The sequence below is a fragment of the Dromiciops gliroides genome, chromosome 4 (genome assembly GCF_019393635.1).
Source record: "Dromiciops gliroides isolate mDroGli1 chromosome 4, mDroGli1.pri, whole genome shotgun sequence".
Taxonomy (NCBI): domain Eukaryota; kingdom Metazoa; phylum Chordata; class Mammalia; order Microbiotheria; family Microbiotheriidae; genus Dromiciops; species Dromiciops gliroides.
The window spans coordinates 18385169-18401375 of NC_057864.1; the positions used below are offsets into that span (position 1 = coordinate 18385169).

General features: G+C 40.7%; 1 pseudogene; it reads right to left on the bottom strand.

Annotated features, from left to right (window-relative positions):
* Positions 1-3176: 3176 nt before the first annotated feature.
* LOC122754526 lies at positions 3177-3717 on the bottom strand (annotated as a pseudogene).
* Positions 3718-16207: the final 12490 nt, after the last annotated feature.

A 16207-nucleotide genomic window follows, 5' to 3' on the forward strand; every position in this document is an offset into this window, starting at 1 on the left:
CTGTCAGTAGTGGGATGATCTCTGGTAGCTTCTATGGTCTCAGGGAGGCCATCACTAGGGTGGCCATAGAGGATGACTTCTGGGGCCACAGGGATTCTTAAATACATTCTAATTAGTATTAAAGAGGGTTGTGTTCTATATTGGGGGAAAGGGAGGGATGCAGGGAGGGGGAGAGCCCACATACCACATACATATATGAAATATAGAGAGGACACAGAAGGCTAGCCTCAGAATTAAGGTGATGTGGGTAAATCTTGCCTCTGAAACATTCTGGCTATGTGAAGCCCGGGGAAAGTTTACCTCTCAGTGTACAAAACAACCTTTTAAGACTCTAAATAGTAAAAAAAAGAAAAAGGTGCTGACCTCCTTGGTACGGGGATTGTTCTCATTAGAAAATACCCTATATCCATAAAATGACAGGGCCAGGTCTCACCCCCTTATATTGATAAATAGAATCAACAAACAGAATTATCTCTGAGATCATTTGTTATTATGTATTATGTATTTTAACACATATAGGAGATAGCTAATTGAAGAAGAATCTTTCAGGCTCTACCCTATCAAAGTACACTGCTATGCTTCATCAACAGAACAATATATGACTTGCGGTCTTGTATGCTTTTCATCTTTTAGCTAATTTCCCCCAGTAAAAAACAAAGTCTTGGGAACCAAGGATGGTTTCACCTTCCCTTCTATAGCCCTAGCTCCTAGCACAGTGCCTGGAGCATGGTAGGGCTTAATAGATGCTTGTTGATTTGAATTGAGTTGTGTGACTAATGCAAAAAAAAAATTACTTGCAAAAATTGTTCCTCTCATATCATCTTTCAGAATATCCTTAATATACCTGAAGATCATTCTCACAGATTTCATAGAGATGAGAAAGTAGATGCTTGGATTAGTTTATAATCATTACACTCCTGAAGACTTTTTATTTTTGGTAATACCATCTGTCATCTATTTGTCTGTCTGTCAGGCTGTCTATCTATTTATCTATATACACACACAATATCCCCCTAGTCATCTAAGATCCTCCCCTCTCAAAGTGTATGCCTCATTGCTTCCAAAAACATGTTCCCTTGGAGAATAAATTTCTTTCGTAGGGACTTTTTTTGACTCTGATGTTCATTCTGTTTTGAACTTTGGTAGCAGCATTTCTACTTCTTTTTTTTTTGGTGGGGGGGGGGCAGTTAAGTGACTTGCCCAGGGTCACACAGCTAGTAAGTGTAAAGTGCCTGAGGCTGGATTTAAACTCAGGTCCTCTGGAATCTAGGGCCAGTGCTTTATCCACTGTGCTACCTAACTTCTCCCAGCATTTCTATTTCTGCACATAGCATAACAGGAACTGGATGTTAGAATAAAAATATGGCAGTTCCGCTGTTGATAATGATGAAAATAGTCTATTACAGAACTGCTGACAGAACTGTTCCATTTTGGTGTCTATTTGTTGTCCCCCCAATTTCATATATAAATGCACAAATAGGGATTTCATTACTTTAAAATGTCTCCCACTAATTTCCATCCTTGGGGATCAACCCTGCCTTTTAGGGCCAAGCAAATTCAGAGTCATCCCTTGCTCACATGAAAGTTACTGGAAGGCATATTTTAAAATAACCTTTCCATAATTATCCATGGGAATTGCCTGTAGAGATGATTGCACACAAAATGTGGCCAGGGTATTATAAACCTAAAGGGTCTTTTGGATGAAGATTTTCTTGGTAATGGAGATAATAATAATTTATTATATATTATGTATTACAACATATCATACATTACATTACATATAGATATTATAATAGTAATAGCCAACACCCACTATGTGTCAGGCACAATAATAAGTGCTTTACAATTGTTGTTTCATTTGATCTTTCAACAACCTTAGAAGATAAGTGCTATTATTATCCTTGTTTTATGGATAGGGGAACTGAGGCAGACAGGGGTTAAGTGAGTTGCTCTGGGTCACCTAGCTAAACAAAGAGTCTGAGGTCATATCTGAAGTTAGGTCTTCATGACTCTAGACTCAGTGCTCCATCCACTTTGCTACCTAGCTACCTACATGTGCCATGAATTATCAAAGCAGGTACAGTCTACCTTAAAAATGTTGAAAACTAGAGATGGTGGGAAAATGTTGACTCATTGTTGGAGGTTGGGTGAAGAGTAGAAGGGGTTCTAGCTTTGAAATAGAAAGGAAAATGTCTTGTGTTGGAGGCAAGGCTAAGGAAAGGATGTAAGGAATATTTCCCTATAGCATGGAGGCTGGCCACTTGATGACTTAAATGAAAGCAGGCTTACTTAGCATTGGGACACTGTGCCAGCCCATCATAACTAAGCTAGGGGAATCTCAGGCCAAAGTTCCCATGCTCTGTAACTCATTTCTCAGCTGTGTACATTAAGCTTCTCTTCCCTTCATTTCCTTAAGTGCTTAGGAAAATCTTGAAAAATTGAGCTTCTGTCAGTGGTGCACCAAAGAGAAGGGAGTGGTGATAGAGATGCCCTAGCTAGAGAATCTTGGGACAGAGCTGTAAGAATGATAAGACCACTGGCACTTTGCCCAGGGACATCAAAAAATTAAAAGATAATGATAGCCAGAAGGTGAGTGCTATGTGCCAGGTATTGTTCTAAGCTCTCGCCAAAAATGTGCCTGCCCTCAAGTTGATCACATTCTACTGAAATTAACAGCATGTAAATAACTAGGTATATCCAAGATGTCTACAGGTGAGATGGAATTTATCCTTTAGTAGTTAAGAAACAATTGAGATTAACAATATTTAGGAGGGAGATGGGGAAATGGAACTTCTAAGTTGCTGTTACGAGAAACTTCTACCAACACAGATAAGTACTTTTTCTGCAACCTATAGTCTTAGATACTTGTTTAGAACCCTGGGAAGTAAAGTTCCTTTTCCTGAGTCATACAACCAATATGTTCCAGAGATGGGACTTGAGCCCACATCCTTCCATTGCTGAGACCAGCTTTCGAGTCATACACTTGACCACTACTCTTGGTAAGTTCAGTGAAAATGGGAAGCTAAATAATCCAAATGGCTGATGTTTCCCCCTCCAGTGACCCCTCAACTGAAAAAAGACTTTCCCTCTGTACTTCCCTCCTTGTTTCCTTCCCCATTGTTGGCCTTCCTAGTAGTAGCATCATGATGTCCACCTCACCCACCAATGAATGCTATTCACATTGCTTGTTCCAGGCTCCTTAATTGTGACTCATAACTCTTTTTAATCCAAGAATCTTTTATTATGTTTTTAGTCATGTATGCCATGGATTCATAGGGGACTGGTTCCAACAGCTCAGGTTCCTTGCCATTGGTTCTCATACAGTGTGCTTCTCTGGGTGGAGAAAGCTGATGATTGAACCCAGGTGCCTTTTTCTTTGCCTTCCTTCTTCTTCTGGTCATTTTCTCTTACCCTCTTGAGGAAGCTATCTCTGCTCGTAGAATGTTTAATATTCTCAATATGCACATTAATTCTCTTAGCTAGAATCTTTCCCTTCACCTCTTTGTTTACAACAATGACTACAGCACATTGAGTAAGATTATAGACCCAACATTTGTGAGTCATTCCTTGCTGAACTGGGCCCATACCCTTGATATCTACAATATCACCTTTCTTGTATATTCGCATATAAGTAGCCAAAGGGACAACACCATGTTTTCTAAAGGGCCTAGAAAACATGTAACGTGTCCCTGTCCTTTTTCCTTTTGTGTTCGTCATTTTGGCAACTCACTGGAATATGGCGGAGCTGGCAGAAAGTGACTCATAGCTCTTGTTTTGATGAATGGAATTATCAAGCCAGGCATAGCATGGGGGCTGTTGTAGAGAGTGAGAAAGTTAGAGCCATGTGTATCAACAACCTAAGGGACTTGATCAAATCATCAAGTTAGACAAAGGTTATACAAAGAATGAAATCACCCAAACCTGTCCAGGTTCAGGAAATGTGTGAGGTCTAGTTTTCTACCCTTCTCTACTCTTCAAGATAGAATCTGTGCTTTCAGATAATCTGCCTTGCCTTGCAGGATAGAAAATGCATTCAGGAGAATATTTTCTGAGTTCCTGGCACATAGTAAACCAGTTTGATGACTGATTGACTGAAAGCATGGGCCATAGCAGGACTAAGAAGTATAGTGACATTGCATAGGGCCCTGGAATTGGAGTCAGGAAGATAGGGTCAATTCGAAGCTCAGATACTTATAAACTATGTGACCCCGGTTCTTTTTTATGTTTTTATTTGACTTTTTGTCAAGTACATGTGAAAACAATATTGACCTTGGGTCTTTAAAAAAACAAACTATACATGCCTCAGTTTCCTTACTTGTATGTAATGTCATATGTAGTTCATAGTGTGATCTAGAGACTTTAGGGGAGTATAATTCCCTTCCCCAGCCCCACCCAACTCTTTCTCTGGGATTGCTTTACTCCTCCAACCTGCTCTCACACTAGGACATCTAAATTCTCAGAGAAATTGAGACCTCCACCACAGAGTTACATTCAGACTCCTAAGACTAATCCTGCTGTGGCACCCAGAGGGCACAGCAAATAGAGCTCTGGGGTGGGAATCAGGAGGACTCATCTTCCCAAGTTCAGAACTGGGCTCAGACACTTACTAGCTGTGTGACCTTGGGTAAGTCAATAGAACCCTGTCTGCCTCAGTTTTCTCATATGCCAAATAAGCTGGAGAAGGAAATGACAAACCACTCCAATATCTTTGCCAAGAAAACCCCAAAATAGGATCATAGAGAGTCTGACAGGACTGAAACGCCCCAACAACATAACTGTTGAGGTGAAATATAATTCCCCTACTTACTATTCCAGTTCTTGAGCTCCTATCTGATGCATTTTCTATCTATACTACCATCTCCTCACAATAATACACTTTTAGTTCTTCTTAATAACAATGCAAAAGAAATATTATAGCTATTAATATATTAAAACAAATGTACAATTATTAAAATACATCACAATAAATATAGAAATTGAAACTATACTCTTTCACCAAAGTACTCAATAGCTATGGTGAGGAATAGGCACACACACACACACACACACACACACACACACACACTTACTTATCAGAACCTGGCAAAGAAACACCTGAGGGAAAAACAGCAGTGAAACAAAACACTAACAGGTTCAAATCCCAGCTCTAGCCTGCAGGCTTCAATGCTGTTGGTTAACAGTGAAAAGAGAGTCAATATCCAATATCTTTTAACAGTGAACATAAATCTCTTCTTTGATACAAAACCCCTTTTTGATTCCGTTTTTATCATTATGAAAAAGACCTTAAAGAGACAGGGCACCTTACATGTGAACGAGGTGGCTAAAGCCGATGCCATCCAAGGTGCCTTCCAGCTCTGAATTTATCATCCTGTGATTTGTGAACCTACAATGTATGGCCAAGAGTGACTCAGCAGGACTGTAAAACAGGTGAGCCAATTTAATTCAACAAATGTTTGTTAAGCATCTCATATTTGCAAAACATTCTGCTAGGTCCTGGTTGGGCAAACCAAGACGAACAATGACCTTGTTCTTTTCTTGCAGTGAACATTGATGGGAAGATGAAATAACCATAGGTAAGTATAAGGTAATGAACTAAAAATACTATAATAGAAGTGGAGGAGAGATACAAAATGAACCAGGGGAATTTAAAGTAGAAGTTATCCCTTTCAGCTGTGGGATCAGGTGAAACTATGGGATCAAGGAAAATAATTGACATTTACATAGTGCTATAAGGTCCGAGAGGCCTTTTGGCATATTAGAAAAGTTTTGCTGTTGTTGATTTGTTTCAATCATGTCTGATTCTTTGTGACCCCATTTGGAGTTTTCTTGTCACAGACACTAGAACAGTTTGCCATTTCCTTCTCCAGTTCATTTTACAGGTGAGGAAATTGAGGCACCCAGGCTGATGTGATTGTCCAGGGTCACATAGCTAGTAAATATATAAGGCTAGATTTGAACTCAGGTCCTCCTGAATACAAGGCTGGTGCTCTATCCACGGCACCATCCAGCCATCTCCATATTAGAAAAGAGCCAGGCTCAAAGCCAGGAAGACCTGGTTTCAAGTCCTTCCTCTTACTCTTATTGACCATGGGCAACTCATAATCTCTCAATGATCTAGGCATATCTCAAACACTTGCCCAGAAGCTTCTCACTATGGGGTTATCCTTGTTAAGGAAATCATTGCTCCAGTCCCTATCACTGTTCTTGAAAGTTTGTGGAACTCTATATAGCTAGAAAGTCATTTGGTCCTCATCACAACCCTGTGCCCTATGTTAGCAACGAAGGTGTCAGGGCTTCTATGATGAGGGATTTATGTGCCTGGAACAGGGTCCAAAATATGTTTGGGACAAACAACATCAACTATAGATAGTGCTTTAAGTCTTAAGAGTATGGATAGAGAGCCAGCCTTGAAGCTAGGGAGAGCTGGATTCAAGTCCTCCCCTTATCAGATGAGGAGGTATCCAGGATGTCCAGAATGTACAGCATAGAAGAAATTCACCAACCAAGATGTTTTAAGTATTTACTATGGAAATCTAGAATGTATGAGATGACTAGTACTTGTGGTGTGAGGGCTGTTGAGCCCTTTTCAGGGATGCTCATCCACCTTTGGTGTCTCTTTTCTCCCAACTTTTACCTGTGGCTCCAAGAAGCTGTAGCATGCATAGGGCCACACCCTGTTAAAACCATTTTAGCAGATGGGCTGATTCAGGTTGAAGGTAACAGACAGACTTCAACCCCATCAGTAAGGTAGGGGGGATGTCTACTTCAAGCATGTGAAAAATTTCCCCAGCAGAATGGACAGATGAGAACAGTTTGTTCTAATGGCCATGAAGTTGGCTGCAGCAGGCACTATGGAGAGCTTAGAGCTTGGTCAGGCATCGAAGACTCCAAGGTCATCGATGGCATCCTGGGCCATTGCCAGTTGTCCTGACCTTTGTCTCACCACTGGACTCTGATGACTCAGGATGAGAGGGTGAGGCTGATGACTTTATGCGACTCTGCCTCCCTTCAATCCAAATAAGGCATGAGTAAAGACATCATCCATGATGTCATTGGTCTTCTTTGAACACAAAGAACAAACAACAAATTTACTATGTGCTAGATGTTGGGGATAAAAAGGTAGTAATGAAACAGGCCCTGGACTCAAGGAACTTACATTCTACCATGTGCAGGGGCTAGGGACAGTACCTGTGAATTCGCTGAAGGGAGGGAACTCCCTCTCCCAAACGAAGATCAGCAACCTCTCTGCAGTTTAGACTCTCAGATAATTGTCTGGAGCAGCAAGGGTTAAGTGACTTGTCCGGGGTCAAACAAAACAAGTGCACATGGAGTCTATTCAAGATAAAATAAGTAGTAGGCAATGGGGGGAGGGAGACAGTACCAGTGGGGGGAGTCAGGAAAGGTTTCATGGAGAAAGGCCAAACCAACTAAGGGGAGAAGGCTGCATACAAGGGGCATGATGGACAACCTTCAAGGTTTCCATATCTCTTGGCACTAACATAGCCATTTCCTGCAGATCAGACCTAAATTCTTCCCTCCAACACTTCCCCATCTCCTCTAGACCCTTCTTCTGAAACTTCACCTGCCTATAGATACTCAGTGATCTAGCAACTTTGGTCTCCTTGTTCCTTGCACAAGGCACTCCATCTTCTGCCTCAGACAAGGTTCTCAGACTGTTCTCCAAGCTTGGAACTCTTTCTCTCCTCATCTCACCTCCTCATTTCCCTAGCTTCCTTCAAATTTCAGCTCAAGTTCCATCTTCAAAAAAAAACAAAACACCTTTCCCAGTCCTCCTTAATATTAGCATCTTCCCTCTGAGACCATCCTCATTTCTCCCTGTATTTAAACTTGTTTGTACATAGTTATTGTCATGTTATCTTCCCATTTGACTGGGAACTCCTTGAGGGGAGGTACTGTTTTTGCTTTTCTTTGTATTCTCAGAACTTAGCACAATTGACCGGCATATATTAGGTGATTATTATATTTAAACTGAAGTCCTCCTGACTCCAGGGTCGGTACTCTATCCACTGCGCCACCTAGCTGCCTCTCAGTAGGTGGTTAATAAATGCTCTTTGGGGGGAAGCTAGATAGTGCAGTGGATAAAGCACAGGTCCTGGATTCAGGAGGACCTCAGTTTAAATCCAGCCTCAGACATTTGATACTTACTAGATGTGTGACCCTGGGCAAGTCACTTAACCTTCATTGCCCCTCAAATAATTAAACAAACAAACAAATTAATAAATAAATACATAAATGAATAGATAGACAAATAAATAAATGAGTAAATGAATGAATAAATAGCAAATAATTGATAAATATATAAATGAATGAATGGATGGTTGTATGGATGAATGAATAAACAAATAAATAGATGGATGAATGAATACATAAGTAAATGAATAGATGAGTAAATAAAGTAATGCTCTTTGATTTGGGTTATTATATAATATTACATATTCTAGTTATCTATGTCTGTGTCTTTGAGTTAACCTAGTTCTGTATCTAAAAGACCTGAAGATACAGATTGCTCAATTCACACCTATCTCTCTGGGGGAGAGGCTACTAGAAATCTGTCCATTTTTCTTCTTCTATGGGGCAGGAAGATGAACCATGAGACCATCTAGACCTAATTATGTATGATAAATATGCACATATATTACTACACACATACACATATCTATCTAACTATTTATCATGTCATATATTTTTGTGTGTATAGAATCTTCTCAATGTTCCCAGGTATTCATCTGGCCTCCCTTTGCCACCTTCAGTGAACCCAACTCACTTCTCACCAGGCAGTGCCACTGTCTGTACATATAAACCAGCAGCACTCAGAGACCCAGAAGAGAACAGAAGGCAGTTCAGAGGAAAGCACAGTAAAATAGAATTGTTTTGGAAACAAAGAATGAAATTTATTCTATTCAAGCAGAATAAAATTGAGATTCACAGTTTCATGGAGAATCCTATTTTGGATTCTGTTGTGCATATAGAAATGTTCTTTTCATGTTAAAGGTCAATATTTAAAATTCATTTTCATTGATATTTTTGGTTTTCCATCACCTAAATCTACCTGTATCCTTCCTCCCTCCAGAGAACCATCCACTATGGCTATTTTTAACAAAGAAAAAAAAAACAGGAAGGAAAGAAAGGAGGGAGGAAGGAATGAGAGAACGAGGAATGAAGGGTGGAAGGGAGGGAGGGAGGGAAAGAAGGAAGAAGGAAGAGAGGGAAAGAGGAAAGAAGGAAGGGAAGGAGGAAGGAAGGTAGGTAGTTAAGAAGAGAGGAAGGAAGGGAAGGAGAAAGAAGGAAATACACATTTATCAAGCACCTACTATATGCTAAGTGCTTTACAATATTATCACATTTATTTCTCACAACAATCCCAGAAGGCAGGTCTCAGATATGAAAACTGAAGGAGGCAGAGGGTTAGTGATTTGCTTAGGATCGTACAATTTAAGCATCTGAGGATGTATTTGAACTCAGTTCTTTCAGATTCCATGCATAGCACTCTATCCACTGTACCACCTAGTTGCAAATCAGTAAAACTAATCAAATAAAAGAAATCTAAGAATATATGCAATGTTCTACACCTCTGCAAAGGAAATGTGTGTGTGTGTATCTTACGGTCAAACTTTCTCTTATTTAATTTCAGCCTCCTTGCCACTTGACTCCTGTGGTCCCTAGTTCCTGACCCAGGGTCCAAACAGAAAAAAAAAAGCAGTTCCCTGGTCCATAGCTAAGCCCTTCAGGTATCTGTTGGCCCCCTCCGCACACTCAGCCTACTTTCTAAACAGATGCCATGGCTCATGCCCCTGGGCACCTCCTCATACTTCTTCTGGGGCCAGGGTGAGCTCTGTACCACCTTGTGAGGGAAAGAATCCAGGAGAGGTTAGCTTGGTGCCACTGTAAGGCTGATCTCCCTGTCCTGCAGTATTTCTAACTCATTTGGGCCCTCACCCAAAAGGAATAACTCAGTCTAAAATATGCAGGCTGCGGAATTCTTGATAAAGTGGCCACATTTATATTCCTGACTGAAGCCTTCTCTGTGCCCTCTTCTGAGTGATGGGTTTTTCCTGCCTTGCAACTGGTCCCTCACCTGTGGCCAATGAGGAGAGGCTCTGGACAAGCCATAATGAATGCTGACTCAGTGTTTTACTCAGTGTGGGGAGGGAGGGAGAAAAGAACACAGGAGGGGCTGGAGAACAGGAGGACTTATTTAGAGGGCTGGGGGCTCTCTGTTAAATGACTGAGACAGATTTCAGTTCAAAGGAAAAATACTGCCTGGTAATTAAAGTTTTTGCAAAGTGCCACGGATTGCCTTGGAGCTGCTGGCTCCCCCTTCCCTGAAGAGGCTGAGGATGGATGGCTATCTGGGAGCGATGTTGTGCTTTTGTCTTAGTACCCCTGGTACCTAGGAGAGTGTCTGGCACATAGTAGACACTTGATAAATGTGTTTTTGCTGCCTTGGTTTGTTATTAATGTAAAGTGGCGACAAAGATGATCGGGATTGCATTTTTCAGGTAACTGGGACTTCTTGTCCCATCTGATTTGTGACAAGATGACTTCAGAGGTCCCTTTCAACCCTCAGAGCTGATTCTGAGATGGGCATTGTTTGCAAAAACCTTCTCCTTGACCTTCCTTCTATGTAATATCATCTGATTTCCAGTATTTTAGTATGTCTCCCAGTCACTGCTCCTTGCCAGAAAACCTCTCCTATCCTGTCCTTTCTTCTCCTGTTGTCTCTTCTCCCTCCCCTTCTATCACTTCCCCTCATCCTTCACAAACTGGACCTAACCCATATTCCCAGCCTCATTATACATTCCTCCCCTACTGCACTATACAGTCTATCTGAAATGACTTTCTATTCTTCCCAAAGGGCACTCCATCTCCCATCACCATGCCTTTGCACTGGCAGTCCTCTATGCCTGAATGCCCTCTCCCTCCTCATCCTCTCCTCATAAAAGAATACATTTCTTCCTGCAAGATACAGCTCAAATTCCACCTTCTGTAGAAAGCTTGTTCATGTCCCCCTGCCAAATACTAGTTCCCTTCCTTCCTAACTACCCTTTATCTAACTGCTTTGCATTTATGTTTATTTATTCTCATCATACTTATTCTTCATATCCTTATAGTAGGCAGCAAGTATGTAGGAAGGTGGGCCTGGAACCAGGAAGATCTGAGGGTGAAGCTACCCTCAGACATTGACTAGCTGTGTAACCCTGATCCAGATATGAGCAAGTCACTGAATTTGTATTTGTCTCAATTTCCTCATCCATAAAATGGAAATAATAATAGCATTTGTCACCCAGGGTTCCTGTGGGGATAAAAATGAGATAATTTATAAAATGTTTAAAAATCTTAAAGCACTCTATGAATGCTACTTGCAATTGTTACTATTATTATTAGACACTTTTTGTCTCACAAATTTGAATATAAGCTCCTTGAAAGTCAGAATGTCTCATTCTGTCTTATTTTCCCTAAGCCTTCAGTATAATGCTTGACACATAGTGGCCATTTAATACATTTTTGCTGATTGACTAAGTCAGAGTGGGATCAAGAATTCTCTGTCTCTCTCTGTCTCTGTTTCCATCTCTTTGTCTCAGTCTCTCCCTCCCTCCCTCTCCTTTCCTCCCTCACCCCACCCCTCTGTCTTCCTCTTGCTGGCTCACTCATTCTTTCTCCTCACAGCTACACTAGAATTTTCTTAGGGAAAATTGAAATATATGATCTCCATCCTGTTCCCTGGGTTGTGTCATTTTTCACAAGGCAGGAAGTGAACCCAGCATGGCTGAAAACCTTGAGAAGTATCTATCCAGAGGTGATTCATGAGTTCTCAGCCTGTTGGGAGGGGATTGAAATGGAAGCATATTCCATTTGTAGACCGGGCATCTGCCAGCTTTGAGAGAGGGTCTCCATCTGCATGAAGACAGGGCATCTGGGACCATTGATAAAATCCTCATTACCTTGTAGAGCAGTGCTTCTAAAACTTTTGTGTTTCATGGGGTTCCTTGGCAACCTTCTCAGGCTAATTTTTTAAATGCATAAAATAAAGTACATAGAATACAGAGGAAACAAATTCCATTAAAATATGTTACACAATTTAAAAAAAGTTCATAGACCACAGGCTAGCAATCTTTCCTACAGAAAAAGTTGCTTCTGTCAGTCTTCAGAAGGTTGTTTGTCTTCCTGCACCCATCAGACAATAGAGAGGGCATCTTGCTGCCTGTACATAGATCATCTGACTAGCAATAGACACAGTATCGGTGACTATAGACAGAGCATCTGTCACTACAGAGAACATATCTGTCGGTCTATATCCAGGTCACCTGTCAGATTGTAGCAAGGGTTCCTATGACAGTAGACAGGCTATATGTCACCCTGAAGACAGGACATTTGTCTACATGGAGACAGGTCTCCTGTTAAATTGCAGGGAGTGGATCTGATTGCATGCAGGACATCTGCTGGTCTGCAGAGAGGTGTCTATCTGTCTGTAAACAAGTTACCTTTCAGTCTTCTCCTGCCCAACGAGAGATCTGCTGTCTAGCTGTAGCTAGGGAAACTTTGACTCTAAGGAGGCAGCATTGACTAGACCAAAAGACATTTTGCTTCTCTCTCACACACTGCTAGGAATCTGAACTCATAAAACATCACAGTTTGATGGCTAGTCTGCATCTAATCCAATTAACATTGGCTCTGCCCATTGCAGTGTTCTGTGGCTAAAACAAACACTTAATTTGGCTAAGCATTTCCAATGGACTTTAAATAAAATGCAGACATTTAAAGGGCAATCGATCCATGAGTGAAATCCCACAATACACTTACACTGGTCCTTTATTCTAGTATATGAGGAAATAGAATCTCTTCCTGTTCCACATCTCTATAGAATAATCTCCCCCTCCCCCCACCCCCAACCAATCCACCCTTCGAGTTACTCTTAGACTATTTATAGCACTCAAGTGTTTCTCAGCATGTGCTCTTTGGAGACAAATTCTGGATTTTGACAGAGACCTATCTTCTGGATTTGCAGAGAACCAAGTACCAGGCACTGAAGAAAAAAAAGGAAACAAAAACAAAACAGTCTATGCCCCCTAAAGAGCTTAAATTCTAATAAGGGAAAGAAAATATTGATGTATTGACATATTTAAGACACCCACAAAGTAGATACTGCTGCATTATCGAAATGAAAGCATCTCAAACTCAATGTGTCCAGACAGATAAACGGACTTTCCCTTGAACCCTTCCTTCTGCTAAACTTCCTTATTACTGTCAAAGGTACCATCAGCCTTCCAGTCAGCTATATCTGTAGACTGGGAATCCTCTTCATCGCTGCCTTCCCTGTTATTCCTTTATATATTTTATTAGTTGCCCAGTCTCAATTCAACCATTACAACATCTGTTGTGTTTCCCCTCCCCCCACACACACCTTTTCTCCACTAACACGGTCACAATTTTAGTTCAGCACCCAATCCCCCACAAGCCACTGGTGGGCAAAAACTATGCTGTATTGTTTTTGTTTTTGCTTCCCCACTGCCTTGTGAAATGACTGGCATATAGTAGGCACTTAATAAATGCTTTTTGTTATTGTTGAGGTATTGCAGGTATTATTAAGGCAGATGGGCAGGTATTATTAAGGCAGATCCCTTTCACCTCCAAGTCTATGATCCTACCCTGTTCTTGGCCAGACCAAGAAAAGAGTGTGGAACTTAACAGTGGTTTATAATTCACAGATAATTTTATTTGGTCCTGACTTTAGAACCCCAAACATTTGTATCCCCACAAAAATCCCATCTAGTATGTGGAAAGGGGTAGTGATTGGGAAATGAAAAGGTCAGCCAATGAGGAAAAGGAGGACCCAACAAAGTGGGTGTTACTTCAAGGTACTAAAGCAAAGCAAATGAGACAAGGGAGACAAGGGCTTACCTATGGACATGGCTGAGTGAGTTTATTTACAAGCATTTTATTTCTCCTTTAATTTACAGACATTAAATAGTCAACCAACAAGCATTTATTAAGTGGCTACTACATGTCAGGTGGACAACTAGATGCCCCAGTGGATAGTTTCCCAGGTCTAGAGTCAGGAAGACTTCTTTCTGAATTCAAATCCAGCCTCAGACGCTTGTTAGCTGTGTGACTCTGGGCAAGCCACTTCACAATGTTTGCCTCACTTTCCTCATCTGTAAAATTAGCTAGAGAAGGAAATAGCAAACCATTTCAGTATGTTTGCCAAGAAAACCCCAAGTGGAGTCACAAAGAGTTGAGCATGACTGAAATCGACTAAACAACCACAAAATGTGTCATGCACTATACTAAGTGGTGAAAATACAAATGCAAAGAAAGAAATAGTCCATGGGAATTACATTCTAATGAGGAACATTTACAATTCCTTCCTCCTTCCCTCCTTTCCTCCATCCCTCCTTTCCTTCCTTTATTCATATATTTATTTGTATATGCCTGTATTTCTTTTTATTCATTCGTTAATATATTGATGCATGTATCTGCTGATATGCTTGTTTGAAGAGAGGGTGCCAACATATATTAGTGGAGGGAGTTTCATCACTGAGAATTCCCCATTCCTATGAAATCACAGATCCAGTGCAAATATATGCATATATGTATATACAAATATAGGTATGTGTGTTTATATTGTTGTTGTTGTTGAGTCATGTCCAACTCTATTTGACCCATGACTTTTGTTCATGTTACTTTCTTAGTAAAGATTCTGGAGAGGTTTGCCATTTTTTTCTCCACATATGTTGTGTGTGTGTGTGTGTGTGTGTGTGTGTGTGTGTGTAGAGAGAGAGAGAAAGAGGATGAAAATATTTATATAGTGCAAAGTGCTGTGTTGTTTAACATCTAAATTGTGGGTTCTAATATGACCCCCCCAGTCTTGGGGGGAAGCTGGCTAATATCACTGATAAATTCAGCAAGAGTTTAGGCTTTTAAAGATTTATTAAAATATATATTATAAATTAGTGAAGAGAGAGAGATTGAGAACAGATTCCTTATAGCATAGAAATCCTAGCTCAGATCTAATTCAGTACAGCCAGAGAGAAAGAAAGCAATTTCATTTCCTAGCAGCCCATGTGAAATCTCTTACCACCAAGCCAGTGTCCAAACGACTAAGAGGGGTCCCCATCCTGTTCTCCATCTTCCACCATGCTCGTTCCTCCTCACCAAAAAGAGAGTTCTTTTATCAGCAAGTGTCCACTTCATACTTCCTCTCTCCCTCTCCCCCAAGGGGAGGTCCTTCAAGCTGGTTGGTTTAGAGTAGTCTCTTGCTCATGTCAGTAGTACACCAACACGTCACTCAGGGCCAGCCAGGTGTGGCCTCCATCCAATCATCCTTAAGTAGGTACTTAGTCAATTTCTCATTCTCATTCAATCCAAACAATACTAAATCAATCAGGTGGGGCCCCGTGGGCATCTGCCAAATCTCATTATTTTATCACATTCTAAAGACTTTAAAATTATTATCTCATTTGTTTCTCACAACAACCCTATGAGGTAGATGGTGCTATTATTCCCATTTTATAAGTAAGGCAGATAAAGGTTAAAAGACTTTCCCAAAGTCACATATCCAGGAAGCATCTAAGGCTAGATTTGAACTCAGGTCTTCCTAACTCAAGACTTGGCACTATTTACGGTGTCATCCTCTGCTCTTGATATGTGTATATGATATAATATGATATGATATATGGATATGTATGTATATCTATAAATACATAGCTAGATAGCTCTATGTAGCTATATCTTTATCTTCTAGCTAGCTAGCTTTAGCTTACTTCCTATAATCATTGAGAGGATCAAATGAGATAGCACAAATTCAGAGATCTGCAAATTTCAAATCATTTTATTAAAGAAATATCAATTATTCTTATGCCCCTCATTTGCAACCTTCTGCTCCTTCACTCACACATTTCCACTTCTCTTCCCTTCTTATCTGTTTAAATCCTATGCATCCTTTGAGGAACAACTCCAATTATGCCTCCTCCAGGTGGCTTTCTGCCCCTCCCCATCCCCACAATAGACATGTGACATTTTTCTCTTTGGAAACTCCATCCCTCCAGCATCATCGGAGTTATTTGTGTATGAGCTTCATCTCCCTCATGAGACCTTTCTAAAAGCATCCACTAAAACTCTCCCCTGGGATCCTGTGATGGTGTGATGGTTACCCCTGCTTATCAAATCTAGCCCATCACTAGGGTGG